The sequence below is a fragment of the Lepisosteus oculatus genome, chromosome 14 (assembly GCF_040954835.1).
Source record: "Lepisosteus oculatus isolate fLepOcu1 chromosome 14, fLepOcu1.hap2, whole genome shotgun sequence".
NCBI lineage: Eukaryota > Metazoa > Chordata > Actinopteri > Semionotiformes > Lepisosteidae > Lepisosteus > Lepisosteus oculatus.
Window position 1 is genome coordinate 9,261,557 of NC_090709.1, and position 13,626 is coordinate 9,275,182.

At 47.2% G+C, this 13,626-nt stretch overlaps 2 non-coding genes across 2 annotated transcripts; both read right to left on the minus strand.

Annotated features, from left to right (window-relative positions):
* Window positions 1-8,633: 8,633 nt before the first annotated feature.
* Window positions 8,634-8,706, minus strand: trnaa-cgc (transfer RNA alanine (anticodon CGC)). The gene has a single exon. It is a non-coding gene; the product is annotated as a tRNA-Ala (tRNA).
* A 3,276-nt stretch (window positions 8,707-11,982) lies between these two features.
* trnal-uag (transfer RNA leucine (anticodon UAG)) lies at window positions 11,983-12,064 on the minus strand. Its single transcript has one exon. It is a non-coding gene; the product is annotated as a tRNA-Leu (tRNA).
* Between the last annotated feature and the right edge of the window lie 1,562 nt (window positions 12,065-13,626).

Consider the following 13,626-nt stretch of genomic DNA (forward strand, 5'->3'; position numbering starts at 1 on the left):
AATCATACTCATTCCACTTTTTAACCCCGTATATATGCACAATATGAGACGTATATACACTAAATCTCACGTGTGACTCCCATAATATACATTTCTTTACGAAAATTAGGAACACTTACTACAATTATCAACCCCCCATGACGAGGCAATATTTCATACCTTTGTTTCTTTGTGGGTTCAAAGTTCTGTCCTGTCGTTTCACACGTAATGTTTTGGTAGTTATCTCAATTTTCCTTTGCAATTATCTCCAAGATCATCATCAACTTTTTGTAAAACGCTATGCACAACTGATATTTAAAGAAAGTCCTGTACCAAAACGTCTTCGTAGGGAAAGACAACTTTTTTTCCTTACGTTAGTCGCTACACGGTTACTCAAAAAATCCATTCACCGCCTTTAAAAAAAAAGTTTCGTTTTTTATTGTGGTTCACTGACATTTCTGTCACAATTCTGAGGGACCCCAAATAAAATTCACTTGCCGGTATAAAGACGCCGGCGAGGATAATAATAATAATAATAATAAACTTTATTTTATATAGCGCCTTTAAAGGTGGCTTCTCAAAGCGCTTTACAGGATGACAATAACAATAAATAAGAAGACTACAACAATAAATAAGAAAATTTCACAAGACAGGACACAATTATAATTACAACAATACAACAATAACAATAGAGGAGACCGTGGAAGATGGTATTAAGAAGAGCAGAGGGGTGAAGAATGGAAGCAGTTAAGTAAAGGCTTTTCTGAAAAGGAGGGTTTTGAGTCTGGATTTGAAGGAGTTTAGAGAAGGTGACTCTCTAATATCCTTGGGCAAGGAGTTCCAGAGCTTGGGGGCATAGCAGGAGAAGGCCCTGTCGCCCATACAATGTAGACGGGCTTGGGGGACAGTAAGGAGGGCAGAATTTGAAGAGCGGAGGTTGCGAGGTGGGGAGTAGGGCGATAAGACAGGTATCGAGACAGGTATCGAGCCACCTGCGTATCTAGCGGACGTTTAAAATAAAAAAAATGGCGTGTAATGTTGCGAAGGGCTACTGTTTTTTTTATAGTTTGTCGATTGTAAGGGACGTGGGCCGCGACAGAAATACTGGACGGGGTGGGAAAAGGTTTATTGATGGTTTATTGTACCGCAACGGTCACAATTGACTCACCAGCAAAGATGGCGCCGAGGCCACATCGGCTCCCTCCCGCCCTGCCTCGCACCGAAGCTCGAGCTGCGGAGCGCGACGCCAAACCGCCAGTCCACGGGCGCGGGCGCCGGACATAGACGTCATAAACCCTTCCGAGGCGCAGGAATTATAGATCACTGTAGTTTCTTCTGGACCCGGGTTAGGGACAGTGTGCCCTCCGTGAGAGTCTTCTGAGGAAGCCAGTGTCTCATGGGTGTCCAGGCTTGGTACCATCTGTCCATCACAGGACACACAGACACACACACTCACACACCCTGGACAGGACAGCACTCCATCATAGGACACACACACACCAGGGACAGTTTTCCCAGAAGCCAATTAGCCCAAATGCCTGTCTTTGGACCCGAAGAACACAGGGAGAACATGCAGAACCCGGAGCCCCCCCGCGCTGAACCCCTCCGTACAGACGGCCGCACACAGCTCCATTGTTCCCGATTCCCGAGGTGATCTGTTAAAAGAAGCCGGTGTGTTGCCTCCAGGTGACATTTCCTACTGGAGTCAGGACAGGAGGCTCTTCTGTACACAGAAGGGGGTGGGGGTGGGGAACAAGCCGCCCAGCCCTGTGGTTGAAGCCGATACCCCGGCTTCTCTCCAGACACAGCTGGGTGAGCTCCTCCAGTCAGTACAGGGGGCTCTACTGTACACAGAGGGTGGCGGGGGTGTGGAACAACTCCTTTGTTCGGGGCCTTGGGGCATTCTTGTTGTGAAAGGCGCTATATAAAAAAAACTGAATTGAAATTGAATCTTACAGGTTTGGGTTTTTCAGAGATCTTGTCAGAGATCTTGTCTGACGTGCCCGTTTCAAAAACGTAACGACACTCCTCACGTCCGAGCGCCGCCGGTCTGTGACGTAACGTATCCTTACACAACCATGACGGTTTCATCATGGACAGCACGAAAGCCCGAAAAGTGGTTGACGTTTTAATTTGGCAACGCCACGATGGATCCCAGTTTTTTTTTTATTTTGGAGGCCAAAAAGGACAAAAAAGGAAACGTCCGGAGTGGATCGATGGTCATCTCTGCGGTTGTTCTGATGTTCTGAAAAAACAAAACAAAAAAAAAAACGGCTCGCTTGCCCGGTCGTGTAGTGTTTCCACACCCCACGCAAATCAACTTCTCTTCGCCCCCGGGGGCTCGTCGCCCGCCGCACCCCTCTCACGTGATAGGGGCTTCCCCCGGCTGTGACGTACTTGCCCTACCCCCTTCCGCCAACGTCATACCGAAGGTCGCGCTTCGGGCCGCGGCGATGTTGACGGACTGTCTTGTAGCATGAGAAGGGTTTAAATTTCGACTTAAGGAGTTGGCCATCGTTATATTTCGCGAGGTATCATACGGGGGGAAAAAGAACATTTATATTTATCAACCTACTAGTAATACTGGGTGGATGTCACGTTCCCCAAAGTTCAGTGCCTCTCTCTAATAAAGTAGAAACGTGACATTGAACTCCGTTCGAAATGGGAGAAATCACCAGGACACGATACAACTGACATCCGGAAAAGAAAAAAAGAACTCCTATTCCCATTTGTAATGACCCCGTAGTGTTTTTCCCGGTGTGCGCTCATCTTTCGGAGACCCGTTTCTCTCTGGTGTTTTGCTGTTGGAATAAATGCTGAGGTGACCCTTCTGTGTGGAGTCTGCGTGTTCTCTCCAGCGGGTCGTTTCCTACACCGCAGGGGCTGATCAAACCGGGGTCTCCCAATCGTCACAGAAGTGTGTGTCGTTTTGGGTGGTGGTGGGGGGGTGCATCGGGGATACTGCGCCCCGAGGGGGTGACCTCTCACCTTACTCCGGACGAAGGGAGAAGATCTGTACCTTCACGAGTCCGGGTTGTGAAAACTTCTTCTGGCAGTTCAAAACGTTTCGAAGGGACTACAGCGCTACCCTGTTTTCCATTTCTATCGTGTATTATTAGACAGTCATAAGTATCTGTACTGATCAGAGTCCCCCTCTCACTGCCAGGACTGAAGACCAGTGCAGCACGAATAATAATAATAATTAATAAGTCTGGACTCTCCACTCAGAGCTCCTCCCAGGTCAGGGGGATCCCCTCCAGCCCCCCCAGTGTGCAGCCCCTACCTGGATGATGCTCCAGTCCGCTCAGCACACAGCAGCTCTCAGTGGGGAGGAGAGCAGAGAGATGGAGCCAGTTCAGAGAGGGGGGTGATAAGGAGGCCATGATGGGTCAAGACCAGGGGGGGAATCAGGCCAGGACACTGGGGTAACACCCCTACTCTTCTCCAGAAACACCCCGGGATTGTTAACGAGCACAGAGAGTCAGGACCTCGGTTTTACGTCTCATCCGAAGGACGGCGCCCGTTTACAGTCCAGTGTCCCCTGTCACTATACTGGGGCATCAGGACCCACACAGACTGCAGGGTGAGAGCGCCCCCTGCTGGCCCCACTCACACCTCTCCCAGCAGGAACCTTGGGGGGGGGGGAGAGGGAAAAAACCAAAAGCTAAACAGATTTTTTTTTTTTAATTTTATTGATGCTTAAAAAAAGGTCATCAGTCCAGTCTGGGGCCCCTCAGCTTCAGTCCAGACCAGTCTGGGGCCCCTCAGCTTCAGTCCAGTCTGGGGCCCCTCAGCTTCAGTCCAATGCAGTCTGGGGTCCCTCAGCTTCGGTCCAGACTGGGGTCCCTCAGCTCCAGTGCAGTCCAGACTGGGGTCCCTCAGCTTCGGTCCAGCACAGACTGAGGTCTCTCAGCTTCGGTCCAGACTGGGGTCCCTCAGCTTCAGTCCAGCACAGTCTGGGGTCCCTTAGCTTTGGTCCAGTCCAGTCTGGGGTCCCTCAGCTTCGGTCCAGCACAGCCTGGGGCCCCTCAGCTCCAGTCCAGTCCAGTCTGGGGCCCCTCAGCTTTGGTCCAGCACAGTCTGGAGTCCCTCAGCTTCAGTCCAGCAAAGACTGGGGTCCCTCAGCTTCGGTCCAGCACAGACTGGGGTCCCTCAGCTTCGGTCCAGCACAGTCTGGGGTCCCTCAGCTCCAGTCCAGTCCAGTCTGGTGTCTATCAGCTCCGGTCCAGTGCAGTCTGGGGTCCCTCAGCTTCGGTCCAGCACAGTCTGGGGTCCCTTGGCTCCAGTCCAGTCCAGTCTGGTGTCCCTCAGCTCCAGTCCAGTCCAGTCCAGTCCAGTCCTTGGTGGGGAAGGCGACTCCGATCTTAGCTGGCACAGAACCAGGAAAGGAACCTGGAAAGAATATTGTTATTGCAGGTGTGAGGGACACAGACACGGACATCACCATGACATCAAACAGCAAGAGGAGACTCCTCCTTGAATCACAGACACGACCGGGCGGCGTCCCCCTGTCTGCTCACCTGCACCTCCTCTTCTTCTTCTTGTCCTTCCCGGCAGCCTGCTCCTCCTCTCCCTCACTCTTCCTCTCCTGACACACGGTCTCCGCCGCCTCCATCGGCTCGTCCTTATCATCTGTCTCCACCGACATGCAGCTCAGGGACTTTAAAAAGACGCACCAGCACTTCTGAAGCAGAGACAGGAGAGTCACGTTAAGAGTCGGACTGGACACTCCAGGACATGAACACTGCACTGAGAGAGAGAGGGGTTCATACACACACACTGACTGGACACTCCAGTACATGAACACTGCACTGAGAGAGAGAGGGGTTCATACACACACACTGACTGGACACTGGACAGGAGTAAAGAAAGGATCAGAGCATTACCCACCTTCTTTTTCTTCTGTCTCACAGGAGGTGGTGATTGGACCTCCTCCAGCTGGAGTCCGAGGAGGGAGAGAGGGGGCAGGAGAGGGACAGCACAGGGAGAGAAAGAGAGAGACAGGTGAGTCAAGTGTCCCAAGAGTACAGAGACTCTGCTGAGATCACACTCGCAGTGAGTGAGCCTGGGTGTAGCCCACTAATACTGACCCACTGTACACCATAGGACAGAGAAGAGGAGGAGGAGAGAGACACACTGCCTGGACACCACAGGACAAAGAGGAGGAGGAGAGAGACACACTGACTGGACACCACAGCACAGAGAGGAGGAGGAGAGAGACACTGACAGACAGGGCTGACAAGACAGACAAGATGGCGAAACTCCACCACAGACAGGACAGGAGGCAGGGTGGGACCAGCACTGACCTTCTTCCTCTCTCCTGCCGGAGGAGCTGTCTCCACCTCCTCTTCCTCCTGCAAGTCAAGAGACAGGCTGAGAGAGAGACGGGCTGGTGGGACATCGGCGAACAGAGCTGAAGGCAGAGAGCCGGGGAGACAGGCCCAGCTGGGACAACGCAGGACAGACAGAGAGACAGACAGAAAGGAAGGAGAGAGAGACACAAAGATGAAGGCACAGAAAGACAGCAGGCAAAGAGAAAGATTGAGATTGAGGGACAAACAAACCGAGAGAGAGAGCGGAAGGAGAGAGAGAGAGGAAGGAGAGAGAAGGACAGACAGACTGACAGAAGGGGCTGAAAGAGAGAGAGACAGAGAGGGACAGACAGACAGCAGGACGAGAGAGAGACAGAGATTGAGGGACAATAATTAGGTTTCGAAATTTATTCTGAAAATATACAATCATTCACTCCTGAAAAATATCGAGTTCAAATTATACATTATGTACAATATTGTAATCAACATATGGCTAATCATCAAAAATAAAAAAAAACTGTACTGGGGGACACAGCTGGCTGTGCTGTTCTGGACAGAACACACTGAGGTCCAGTTTCCACCTCCTGCAGGATCAAACAGCACCTCCACTGGCTCTCCAGTGAACAGAGGGACAGACAGAGAGGCTTCAGGCTGCAGGGTGACATTGTCTCTGTGAGCTGAAAGACAATCAGGACAGAGGATGATATAAGAACACACTCTGTCAAGAATATAGAGCCCTCTAGTGATCCTACTGTAGACCTGCTCACCACCCACAGTGACGATCACAGTGCTGATACTGCTTCCATTAAGGTCCCTCACTGTGTAGTTGCCCTGATCAGCTGGAGTGAGGGAGCGGAGTGTCAGAGAGCTGTTCTGCACTGACACTCACTGTTCGTACCTGGGGCCAGGGAGCCCTGCGCTGCTCAGTAAGACTATACGATTCTGGACGGATCGTGCAGGATCAAACAGCACCTCCACTGGACCAGCAGTGTGGAGGGGGGAGACAGAGAGGCACCAGGCTGCAGGCTGTGGACTTCTGAGTGAGCTGAAAAGGGACAGGTAGAAACATGTTGAATATTTAGTTTTACAACAATACCTTGAGTTTGGACTGCGATCAGCTTCATTTTGTATTTCAGCTGTGAAAATGCAATTTCAAAAATGCACGCCACAGTCATGTTAGGTTCAAGTTACAGTTGCATCACAACTCAATACATTTGCAATTCACTTCTGAGATAATTGTTCCTGGTGTTTGTGTTGTGTATGCCTTGCAATGGAGGGGTGAGAAATAATGGACTTATTACATTATAATGAATAATAATTGCTTACACTTATATAGTGCTTTTCTGGACACTCCACTCAAAGCGCTTTGCAGGACATGGGGACTCCCCTCCACCACCACCAATGTGCAGCATCCACCTGGATGATGGGACGGCAGCCATAGTGCACCAGAACGCTCCCCACACACCAGCTATCAGTGGGGAGGAGAGCAGAGTAATGAAGCCAATTCATAAATGGGGGTTATTAGGAGGCCATGATTGGTAAGGGTCAATGGGAAATTTGGCCAGGACACTGGGGTAAAACCCCTACTCTTTTCGAGAAACACCCCGGGATTTTTAATGACCACAGAGAGTCAGGACCTCGGTTTTACGTCTCATCTGAAGGACGGCACCTGTTTACAGTTTTTCCAGTGTCCCCGTCACTATACTGGGGCATTAGGACCCACATGGACCACAGGGTGAGAGTTCCCCCTGCTGGCCCCACTAACACCTCTTCCAGCAGCAACCTTAGTTATTATTGTGAAGAATGAAAGAATATTAGGAACATGAAAAGGTTGAATGTTTTAAATGCGTTTTTTTACTGAAACATCCACTACAGAGATGCGCACACACGTCATTACAAATGCACACCCGCACAGAGACGTCCTCAAGCGCCTTGTTCACAATTATGGGCTCCAATAGGAACAAAAAACGCCAGCCTGACAACTCGAGCATTCAAACCAAGAACCCAACACGTACTTACGTTGGCAGCCTGTGCAGAAAAGCAGAAAGAACCCAAGCCTTCTCTATTGGGAGGAAAAACACACACTCCCTCTCTCACACTCCTGATTTCCTTAAATAGCTCATTCTTCATCTCTGGCTCCTACATACAGTATAGCAGCGCTCAGTCTGCTTTGAATAAGCCATAAATCTAAGATTTGTTTTATCTGTTCCTCTTGTCTAGGCCTAGAGCTGCTTTTCATAAAAGAGCTGTTTGCATAAATAGCTAGGGTTACAGCTGAAGACACCAGCTTCATCCCCCAGTGTGTTATACGTCGGGAGCAAGAGAAGAGGGCCAGGCCGTGCCTTTTCATAGATTTTTCTTCTGAAAAGTCAGTTTCTCAGAGGCAGATTTAGCCCCTCATGCATTGTAGAGAGATAGACACGCCCGCGCGCGCACAGTTAGAGCTGCACCCTCACACAGAGTCAGACACGTCCTCTTGTTTAAACAAATACACAAACCTGACGGCGCTCACAATGATCCAGACACACACACACACACACACACACACACACACACACACACACACACACGACATCAGTAGTCACTCTCGCACACTGGACCCCAGCTCAGTCCTCACCTCCAGCTCCTGCAAACCGCTTCGAACAAACTGCATTAAGAAAATTAGGTTGCGTTCCGGTAGCAGGCCATCCTGGGCACCAGTGTGAGTTACACACTCATTTGTAAAAGCCCTTCCGCATCGTCGGGCATGCTTCACAGTGCTGGACCTGGGGTGTGGGTGCTGTCTGTGTGGAGTTTGCATGTTCTCTCCCTGGTCTGTGGGGGTTTCCTCCAGGTGCTCCAGTTTCCCACAGTCCAGGGACAGGCTGCCACTTTCACTGGGCAGTGCACCGTCAACGTGGCAGCATGGCGGGTCGGATCTGATTTCAGTCTTTATTTCCTTTTTTAGAGATCCTGTAACCAGGACCTGTTCACTGCCATGACGGACACAAGAAACAACAAAACCGAAGTATTGTTCGATGTGCCGGTACAAACTTTTAGGTTATATAGTCCTTCCTTGCTGCTTCAGACGTCATTCGGTGTTATGGTAAGGGGGGGTCGTGGTATTTGGCCAGTTAAGAGACCCTGGCCAAATGGTCAGTTTAAGATTATGCCCCCTCGCATCTGGAATCCTTATCAGTTAACCCCCTTTCCTGCCATAAACCCCTGTTGCTTAGAAGTCTAATTTTCAGGCAGAACTGACTTAAGTTAACCCTATTTACATCTTGTCTCTTACTTCAGCCCTCTTCCATTTGCTAGTTAAAAGTTGTACAACCCATTTGTATGCGACAAAAGAAGCCAGTCTGTTTCCGCCCAGTTTCAAACCGAGGGCCTTTCGCATGCGAGGCGAACATGATAACCACTACACTACGGAAACGGTGGTAAGATGTGCCCAGCGGCCCAGTGCTGAGCTTCGCCAATGCGTTTCAGCTGCTTCCAGTGCCTTTATTGGTGTGCGCTGATGGACCGTGCTCTCTCTCCAGAGACCAGCACGCCTGTCATGGACGGAGCAGGAAAGGCGGTGCCACATTCTACAGCCCTCTCCACGCAATCGGGCTACTGAAGTGGAGAAAATCGCCTCTCCAGAAAGTGCAAATATCATAGAGGTAGAGGTAGGGAGAGAGGAGGAGTACAAATTCAAGCAGAGGCCAGAGTGGAGCACTGTCGTATGGCCCTGACATCAATCCCTCAACTCTCTGCATAAAGCAGTGTCTTATGGCCATAACATCCCACCCCCACCACTCTCAATGGAAAGCACTGTCGTATAACCATGACATCCCACCCCCACCACTCTCTGCGTAAAGAAGTGTCGTATGGCCCTGACGCCCACCCCTCCACTCTCTGCGTTAAGCTGTGTTGTCAGGCCCTGACATCCCACCTCCGCCACTCTCTGCGTAAAGCAGTGTCATATGGCCCTGACATCCCACCCCCACCACTCTCTGCGGAAAGCACTGTCATATAGCCCTGACACCCACCCCTCCACTCTTTGAATAAAGCAGTGTCGTCAAGCCCTGACATCCCACCCCCGCCATTCTCTACGTAAAGAAGTGTCATATGGCCCTGACACCCACCCATCCACTCTCTGCGTTAAGCTGTGTTGTCAGGCCCTGACATCCCACCTCCGCCACTCTCTGTGTAAAGCACTGTCGTATGGCCCTGACATCACACCCCCACCACTCTCTGCGTGAAGCACAGTCATATAGCCCTGACGACCACCCCTCCATTCTTTGCATAAAGCAGTGACGTCAAGCCCTGACATCCCACCTCCGCCACTCTCTACGTTAACCCCTGTTAACTCGCTTGCTGAATGATCTCTCAAGAAATCCCTGGTGAGATTCAACAGGTGTTTTCTTCAACAGCCACTAAAAGTCTGATGACCTTCTCTGGATTTCCTGAATATGATGTAAAATTAGTTCAAATCATTTGGTAGTTAACAGAACAAAATGCTTTGGAGGTACATTTAAAACAGCAGAGCAACACTGTAGCACTTCGTGTGTGACTGAGTTTAATTGTGTAAACCTGTCTCTCTATGAACACGAGCAAAGAGTTCTCACTCAACAGAAGATTGCGATGTGAGCACAATAATGTAAGACATCTGGTGATGCCAGGGATTGAACTCGGAACTTCATACATGAAAAGCATGCACTCTACCACTGAACTACATCCCCTATGGCACAGATGGTGGAACTGACTTAAAGATGTGCATATGTTCACTGACCACAATCCACCCTTCATGAATAATTGAAATGAATAATTTATTTTTATATCCAGTCACATGGGCGACGGTGGTTGATTCTTCAACGGGGGAGAGCGTTTTTCTACCTCCTTACTCGACTGTCTTTCAATTATGTTTTCTTTGAAATCTTTTTGCATCTTTTAAGTGCTTGCGATTAAATTATGCATAGAAAAACAGCAGTACAGTTGATGTTCATGGACCGATGCACACAACTCCAGTGATAAAGCCCTGTCTGTAAATATTGTAGAAGAACGTTAAAGGGCGAAACAACACTCCAACCACGGGAATGGTAACAAGAAGGATCGTGTTCTTATTTAATATGTGCTTTTGAATTGCCTTGTCAATACACACAGGCTTTAGAGATGGACAAATAATTTACAGTGGTGTTTGTAAACAAAGATGGAACATGTTTTTTTCTATACCAGGAAGAAAGGAGCAGACTCTTAAACTTTAAGAGACAGAAACAATACCTCATCACAGCTAACACTAATTAAAACAACATCACAACAGAAGAGTGAAGCCTTGAGTGAATCAAATTAGTTTTCATTGGTCGTCTGTGTCTTCATATCTTTGTAGGTGAGAGAGAGGATTGCGAAAATGTGCGGGTGCTTCTTAGAAGTGTGTTGGTAGTACAGGTGACTTCCAAATAATTGAGCCGGGTTTTAATCCCGGCCAGTGCATCCCCAAACCTTTTCAAGATAATCATTTATCTGGTAGCACATCTCCTGAAACTAACATTCGAGGTAGGAAGCGTGCTCTTAAACACCAAAACACTCAAAAAGGAAGAAGCAGATCTCTTCTTCCTTTTTGACAGTAGTGCGATATTAGAATTTCTGAGTTCTTGATGGATTCAGGCTTCTTCTCAGAGGTCCTTGCTCGCCAAATAACTTTACATCTGAGGAAGAGCACCACGGAAAAAAAACCCTACTCAACAAGCGAGCGTGTTGGTTGCTCTTGCTCTTAATGCAAGGAGCTGTTTTTTTTTCCTTGCAATAATCATTATTAACCAAAAACAGCAGCACAGGTAAGTCGCATTTGTGATTATGTCACTTCTCTGCTTCAGCAAGGTCAATAAAAGACTCTGAAAGTAGTAAAGCAAAACTGAACTCAAAATCATATTAGGAATTCTGAGCGATATCTCCATACAGGTAATCCAATAAGAACGTTGAAATATTTGAATATAATCTCTCTATATATTTCGCTGCTTTTTACCCGGAGTAAAACTATTGGATTGAAGGAATGCTAACCGCTGGGTTAAAATGTATAGTTGTTATTTGGAGAAATCTGTAAACTCGTGATCTTATATGTTTTAAAAGACAGCACAGGGAAAAACGACAGTGCTGATTATTTTCCAGAGACAGAGCACTGATGACCTCTCCGAGCTGATTGATAAAGCCCACCCAGTGGATACTCTAGCAGAACGTCAAAGAACATTCACCTTTGGATCCAAAGAAACGACAGGAACAACATCAGGAAGCACAATCAATTCCCCTTTTAAATCTTTCCTGTAAGGTATGCTATGTGAATCCATGAAGTTAATCCTCTGATCTCTTTTGATCACGAACAAAGTATTTCTGATGGAGCGCTATGTTCAAAGATTTAATAAGCTTTACCCCTGCCAACGATTCGGCGTGAAGAATTAAAAGTTTCACAGACAAAAGCAGCTCACCACCACAGCCAATATTAAATGTACTTGCCGGTACACTATCATGTGCACTGCCTCAAAAGTGATCTTGGCAGACGTTGTTCCCTACATAAAGCTGAACGTGCCAAAGAGAATTTCTGTTGAGAAAACAAAATATTTTTTCTGCCTTGATGTTAAGCCTGTCTTTTAGAAAGTCTATCTCTAAACACCTCCCGCAGCCTAACAAAAAGCGCTTTTACTGATTGTATTGCAGGTCTTAAAACATTAATATTTGGCAGCAGTGGGATTCAAACCCACACCCCCAGAGAGACTGGAGCCTAAATCCAGTACCTTAGACCACTCAGCCACGCTACCTTCCTCCATACCCATCTTCACATTGCTGTCTTGGACTAGGGGGGGCTTCAGCTCTTGTCGTCAGATCTAATGATATCATGACATGTGGAAGTGACTGCACCTTCATCTTCCGAGATGCTTTCAATAACACAAACGCTACTTTCACTGGCACAAACACAGCAATAATGAAGGTGGTGGGATTCATCCTTTGTGCTGTTTGTAGGGGTGCAACTCTATGGTGATCTGCTGACTTGAAGAGCAAAAATCAAAATCCTCTGCTATTACTGTTGCTTTTTTCATAGTTTCTTCAAATCCTTCATTTGAACGTAGATTTTGAAGGATATTGATGATAATACCACATAAATTGTGGTTTTCTTGTGATCGCCAATTTTATTCAAATAACAGCCTTTTTTACAGTTCCTTGCGTGTTTCACAAGGTATAATAGCCCCCTTCGCATCCTCAGCTAACATATTTTAAAATTACAATAGCTTATACAGCATGCATGTTTACATTTATATTAAAATTAAAGTAAATATACAAGAATACATACAGTGCTAACCCAATAATTCTTGTCAGGTTCTGCAACAAATCTGCGTTGTTATTTTAACATGTTTCAGCTGAGGGTGCAACAGAAGTATAAATGAATTTTCCCGCCAGCCATTCAAAGACCAAATTCCATGAGTGAACATTATTTTCTCAGATGTTGCCGGCATTGGACTTTGCCGGTGGTATTGAATTATGTCCACAACTGTTGTAGTAGTTCCTTCTTGAAATTCGACACGTGCAAAGCACTCGTAATATCATAGGTGTTAAAGTTCGCTGAGTCTATTCGAGTCATGGTGTGTATCCCTGCCTATCATTGGGAGACGGGTAACTTTTTTACACTCAGATTCCAATCTTCAATGCTTTGTGTGAGAGCTTACATAACTTTCATTTTCTCACAATTTCTGACGATTGTTCCAAAGGGGCACCCTGTCAATTCCGAATACTTTTCAAAAATCTGCCTGCATGTTTGATTATTGTCATTTCATTTAGAAAAAGTTCAATATTGATCATAACTAAAGAAAATAATGATCACGAACAAAAAAGGGATAAAGATGCAAGTCGATCTTGAATCAGAGCTGGGTGAAACGGGCTTCTGTTCTGATATGGTTGTATGAGAAACAGGAGGAATCGCCAATCTCCTATAGAACATGAGTTGAATCAGGAGTGAGACATTTAGTATACTCGTGCATATGTCAACGCCTGACCTACATCGTAAAACTAACATTAAGTTGTCAGAGACATTCATTTATATACAAACAAGAGACAGACCAAGTAATAATTCTACATTAGTTCAGGTGGGTAAACCTGAACTAACTAACTAATAAACCTTTTAATAATTCTACATTAACGTGTCCTACATTGATCAGACTAATTGACATGGTCTGATTCAGAGCCTGTGCAGTTCGTGCTAATTACAACAAGGACAGTTCTGATCCCTCATCACCGAACTGAACACAAGTTCAGCTGTTCTCCAGTTTTGTTACGCATGGTTTTTCATTGCAATTGAGTTCAGAGCTGGAGCTGATCTCCAGACAGT